The sequence below is a fragment of the Symphalangus syndactylus genome, chromosome X, assembly GCF_028878055.3.
Source record: "Symphalangus syndactylus isolate Jambi chromosome X, NHGRI_mSymSyn1-v2.1_pri, whole genome shotgun sequence".
Classification (NCBI taxonomy): Eukaryota; Metazoa; Chordata; class Mammalia; order Primates; family Hylobatidae; genus Symphalangus; species Symphalangus syndactylus.
The window spans coordinates 40,745,573-40,751,827 of NC_072447.2; the positions used below are offsets into that span (position 1 = coordinate 40,745,573).

A 6,255-nucleotide genomic window follows, 5' to 3' on the forward strand; every position below is an offset into this window, starting at 1 on the left:
ATCATTAGGAAATAAAAACCAGCAAGAAATATATTGAAAACAGTCTAGGCGGTGATTCTTCAATGTTTCTTTTCACACTCTCTGGAGTTAGCAGTGGGTGTTAGCAAGTGTGGATTCAATCCCCAAACTGTTCTTACAGTAGCTCTGATCTTTCATTAGTCACTTAATGTCTCTACACCTTGCTTACTTTTTCACTAATAAAATTTATAGCTGTGGTGTATCCTGCGCCTGGCCAGCCCCGCCCGGCCTTCCCTAAGGCCCACCTGACCGCCATGCGTCTCTCCTCCTCCCCACCTCATGGCCGGCAGCAGCGCTCCAGGTTTGGCTCCATGGATTGATTCTCTCAGAGCAGCTGCTCGGGGCTGAGCTACACCCCCAGGCCTGCCGACGTCTCCCCTGGGAGCCTCCGTGGCCCGGGCCGCACATCCGGCACCCAGAGCCCCGTCAGGCCGTCAGCATCAAGGAGATTAGGTCCTCAAATCGGCCTGCGCCGGAGAGGACAGTGGCTGCCCTCACCACGGGGCAGGTCTACGCCTTGGAGGGCGTCTTCCGGCACCACCAGTACCTGGGCCCTCTGGAGCCGAAGAGGCTGGCCAGGGAGATGCAGCTCTTGGAGGTCCAGATAAAAACCTGCTTTCAAAATCGCCGGATGAAACACAAACGGCAAATGCAGGACTCCCAGCTGCACAGCCCCTTCTCGGCGTCTCTCCACGCGCCCCCAGCTTTCCACTCACCGTCTTCTGGCCTCGCCAATGGCCTGCAGCTGCTATGCCCTTGGGCACCCCTGCCCAGGCCCCAGGCTCTGATGCTGCCCCCTGGCTCCTTCTGGGGTCTCTGCCAAGTGGAACAAGAGGCCCTAGCCTCTGCGTCGGCTGCCTGCTACGGGAATCCTCCACCTCCGGCGTACCACCCCCCAAACCCAGGAAGTGGCGTGCATACGCTGGGACCAGCCCTGTCCAGGGGGCCCTGGGGCCTGTGTGTTCTTCTGGAGACCGGGGGGATGCATTTTGAGGAAGCGCCTCTGACTCCATGCCTCCCACACACGCGGTCTGTGCAGCTAACACCAGGGGCCTACCCGGAGGACTCAGCTGTTCTGTTTATTTCGTGGCGGCACCTCTCACCCTGACCCACGCAAAGGTTCTGGAGATTTCTGGAGAATATGTTTATTAAAGCCACCTCTTCACTAAAAGTGACCAAAAGGGTCAGTTTAGGAAGTAAATGAAGGGTCAGTGAACAGAGTCAAACGCAGAAGTGGGCTTGTTATGGGTAGGGCTTTCAGCATATGATAAAAGGATATTTGTTTTTTAAAGTGTTGGAAAAACTGGTTTTCCACTTGGAAAAAGTAAAGGTCGTAAGCTTTGTGTGTAAAAAAGAAAACCATGAAGGATTGGAAGGGAATGCAGGTGTCGTGTTTATAACCTTGTGGTTCGAGTCCCGCTTAACAAGGACTCCAAAACTGGAAAGCAGGAGGGAACAAAGGTGAAAAGGCGGGTATGCTCGGGCCCTGCAGTGCGCTCTAGGCCGTGCGTGAGCGGGGACTGTGCCCACAGCCTGCTGGGGACTCCTTTCTCGGGCCAGGGAAAGCGGGGCAGCCGGGGACCTGCCGCTGTGCCTGGACTGAAGCCGTCCCGTATGTCCCCACCCTCCAGCATGTGCTCACCTGTCCCCCTCCTCGCAGCAGCCTCAGGACAAAACAGAATGACTCAAGGACAGCACTTCCTGCAGAAAGTCTGGAAGTGCCCAGAATGGGAGGCACGGAAGCCCCTCCCAGGGAGGACTCTCCCTCATTGATGGACCATTCTTGGTGCAGACTCCTGACTGCACGCACCGAACCGTAGACAAGCAGGCATCCATCCATGTCGCCCCAGAATGCCCAGGAGGCAGGCAGCGCGGGGCGCCCAGACAGACGGGTTCAGCCTGCAGGACTGCGAGGCGACCTGTGAAACCGACCCAGGCATCCCAACAGGAACAAAAGCGTGGTCCTGCGGCCGTGTCCACAGCAAGTTCCACTTTCCCCTTGCTCATTTCTGCATTGTTGGAAGTGTTTACAACCAGCATGTGCTTTCATAATACAACCTCAGGTAAGAATGGAAAAAAAATTATAGTTTTATCATGCCTCAAATACGTTTTTAAGTTCTACAATTTAAGCTACTCTAGAATAGAGTAGTTAGAATAGTTAGAAAATGGAAATTTTGCTTAATGGTGTTTCTAATATGAAGGGTACAAGAATTGTGGTAGGCTCTAACGGTTGGCATTAATGGCATTTTTCTTCATAGAAACATGCAAAAAACAACCAGTGTTAGATTTCTAGAATGATCAGACCTATGCATATGTACTTAATTGTATTAACCTTGTTGATAATGTTAAATGGTAACACAGAGTTAACCTTAGAACATTTCCTAACAATTGATGTCTTTGAAACAATTATTTCTGAGGACAATACAGGTAATCTGCAGTAGCTGAAAGCAAATTTTGGAGTAAGGTAAATTTAAGTTTAAATCCTCATGTTGTCACTTACAAATTATTTGACTGTTGACAGGTTATTAAATCTCTGTGTATTTTGTCACATGTGAAGTAAGGATAATGAAATCATTTTGTATAAGTAAAAGAAAATGTCGTGTAGTTATTTGTTGCTCAAAAACATACCATGAATCATTGGAAGGCAGGGACTGTGACCTACTTTCCTTTTCATCCTTTCATCTTAGAATAATGTCTACTAAGGTACTTAATGCATGCTCTCTGAAAAATGAGTAAATTAATGAATCTTAATGTGTCCATTTCATGTCCTCATAAATATGCATGTTTAAATGCAATGAATCTTACTACATAAGCATTGTTTGGTAGCTAGGCACTCAAACATTATTTCTACTTTGTCAAGGCATGTAGAACTGAATCGTAATCAATGATCAAACCATAAGTATTCTGTATCTTTAGTAAAGGCTATGAATAAAGAGTAACATTACTTGTTCATTCATTTGAACCTTTATTGCATCAACACTCTGCATCAGATAATATACCAGCAAATGTACTAGTGTTGTTGTTGTTGTTTTGGACATTTGGAAATTTCTGTTTGTCTTCATGCAGATAAAGTATGTTGGTAGTAATTATTTTTTTCACATGAACATTTGAAAACCTGTAGAAAGGCCGATACCTTTTGCTCAGAGATACCTAAAATATATTACAGGGTAATAAAATAAATCAACTAGATCAATAAGTTTGGTATTGTTAATTTTAAAGTAACTTTATTTTATCATTGACATATGTAGTTTGACAAATTAAATGCAATACCAAGCTTAAAATAAAAATACAGTGATACTGTCCCATCATTCCCTAGTCTTAGTTTTCTATCCTGGGGGCAAACACTTTTGAATCTTTCAATTGCTTAATTTGGCATTTATATATCTCCATAGTTTTATATAATATGTAAATATAGCTATTTTATTTATAAATGTTAATTATTATCAAACTTCAAGTTTTAGCAGAAGTGCGGTGATGAATCAGTTTTAAATCCATCTTTCCTAAAAACTGTAGGTAAATATGGAGAAAATGCACACAAGTATGTGTGCATGCACACATAACACATGAAGAGTGCTTACAGTTACTACACTGATTCACTTCATCTTCTGGTAAGTTATAGATGAACTCTTTCATGATGCCAGTTCTATGTTTTTCCTCTTTCCAATGCCTGCTATTGTTATGAAAAGTTTGGTTAAATCGATATTGAATAAACATCATGCATTCATCTGGACTAGTGCTATTTATGCCTGCTGCACACTTGTTACCTGGTACCCTCTCATAATCACGATCCTGTAAGTTTTCTTTGAAATTTTCCTATATAATGTTGCCATTTCTTCCTCTTTCTTCACTTATTGGCCTATGTTATTAGAGAGTATCCTTTGGTTAATTACTGTAAAACAAAAAGTGCATGGGAAGTATATTTTTGAGATATTTGATTGTCTGAAAATATTTTTATTTTCCTCTCACATGCTTTATTCATAGTTACACTACATTTTTAACACATTGCTCTGATGTCTTCTGTTGTTGTTGTTGTTACTGTGTTACTATAGAGATGTGCAAAGCCATTCTGATTATAGATTCTTTGTATGTGATATTCATTTTTCCTATCAGGAATCTCATAGAAACTTTTTTTGTCTCCACTGTTCTGAAATTTTATAATGACCTTATTTGGAATGAGTGTGTTTTCATCAAGTCTGCTGGATATTCAATGGATACTTTCAAACTGAAAATTCATGTGTTCTAATTCTGGGAATTTTCTTAAAGTATTTGCTTATTTCCCCTCAAGCATTTTCTCTCCGTTTTCCCTTTTTAAGATGCTTATTATTCAGCCAACTAGGCTTCCTGGAACAGTGTGCTTATTTTCTACTTTTGTTTTCTTTGTTTTTTGCCCTAGTCTTGGAGATTTGCCTGATTTTATCTTCCAACCCATCCACTGCTATTTTTATTTTTCCTATTATGCTGTGTCAGGGGAGACATCATTTGGGGAGACAGAAATTATGCCCCTTTTGTGAATAAAGGCAATTTAATAGAAAAAAATTGTTAACTACCTATAAGATTGTTGACTAGGTAACTGAAAGAGTAAAAAGAAAACTCATATAGTAGCTATAAGAAGTGGCTACCAATCTTAGGACTAAAGGAATAAACACAAGATGTTGAACTAAAATCTGGAAATATACAAGAGGGGTCTACTCTGATCTCTGAGAAGTACTCAGTTGCTGTAGGTCTCTCTGAGTTCAGAGGAGAGCCCCTATTGACCTGTGAATGAAGCCTTCGAGGAGGGGATGCGAGTGGACTAGTACTGATGTTTCTGATGGGGCAGGACATGGTGAAGCTAGTTTTGCCAGTGTTGGAAAAAAACTGCAAACTAGATTTGACTGCTGTTATTAGAAGAAAGAGCTGCTGCTGGGGTGAAGAAGTATTGTGGAAAAGCAAAAAGGAACAAGTAAACCATTTGTCCTTGCTCCAACCTCACAGTTGCCCTCTCATCCTCCTCGTAATGAAGCCTAACAGGGAGCAGCTGGCAAAACAGAAATGGGGTTTGCAAAGTCTGTTTCAACATCACAGAGCAGATTATACAAGGACAGGCCTGGAGCTGAGAAATAATAACTTAAAACACTCTTATTGTTTTCTGAACATTTCTTTATTTTTAATAACATTCTGGTTTGATGTCATAGGTGCAATATTTTCTCTTATCTCTCTGTAGGTATTGAAGTTTTCTTCTCCCTGTATAGTGAGTGGCTACCCCTCCAAGTTATACTTTTTTCTCTTTTTGTTCTTTGTTGTTTGTGTTTTTGTTACTTTTTGTCTTCCTCCTCTTTATCTTTTTTTTCCTCATTTATCATATTCTATGCCAGAAACTTTCTGGGAATACCTTGGCATCTACCTATCTTATAATTGGGAGACTAAAACTTTAAGTGTGGGGGAGAAGCTTAACAAATGTAAGCTTTATTTTAGATCAATCTGAATAAGGAGTTCTCAGGGAAATCGTGGTGAGGGTATCTTTAGGTTTTCCTTTTTGAGCTGGTTAATTCCCCAAAGGATTCTTCCAGTCTTCTGTCTGAACCATAACATTCTGCCAGTGAGCTCAGTAGGGAAAGAGTTCTATGATCTAATCATTCTAATAAATCAGTTACTACCCATCTGCCTGCTTACATATTTTTCTTTTCCTTTATTTTTCTGTTTACCTATTTCCTTGGGTGTATATCCACGAAAATATCATCAATGTACTAATATGGTAATAATTATTACAGTGACAATTTATATTTTAACAGATGTATTGTTATATTTGAGCTGCTTATTAATAATATACACAAAAATGATTTCAAGTGAAGCAATAATCATTTTGGTCTGAAGAGTTTTTGTAACTATTCTTCTAACATCTTGTACTTCTTAATGGCCTTTAAAAATATTTGCAAAGTTTATTTTATACATTTTCAGGATAGCAAAATTATAATACCATTTGATACCATTCTCTTTACTTTCAAACACAAGTTGCCTAAGACAGGTATTTCTTATAAGAATTTATAAAACACTCAACAGAATCCTGAAATGCCTATGGCTAGAGGATTTACTCTATTTAAAATTTGATTTAAAAACAACAAAATAAAAACAATTTATAGTGTCACCTAACTTTCAAATTCTATGCTGCTGTGGAGAGTAAATTTTATTCAAGCCTCTGTGTCTACTGCAAGTAATCTCTGTGTATCACACAGGTTATGAAAATAAATGGCAGGGATT

The 6,255-nt window shown here is 40.7% G+C and overlaps 1 pseudogene; it reads left to right on the plus strand.

Moving 5' to 3' along the window:
• The first annotated feature begins 272 nt into the window (after positions 1-272).
• Positions 273-1,126, plus strand: LOC129475270 (homeobox protein VENTX-like; annotated as a pseudogene).
• The last annotated feature ends 5,129 nt before the right edge of the window (positions 1,127-6,255 follow it).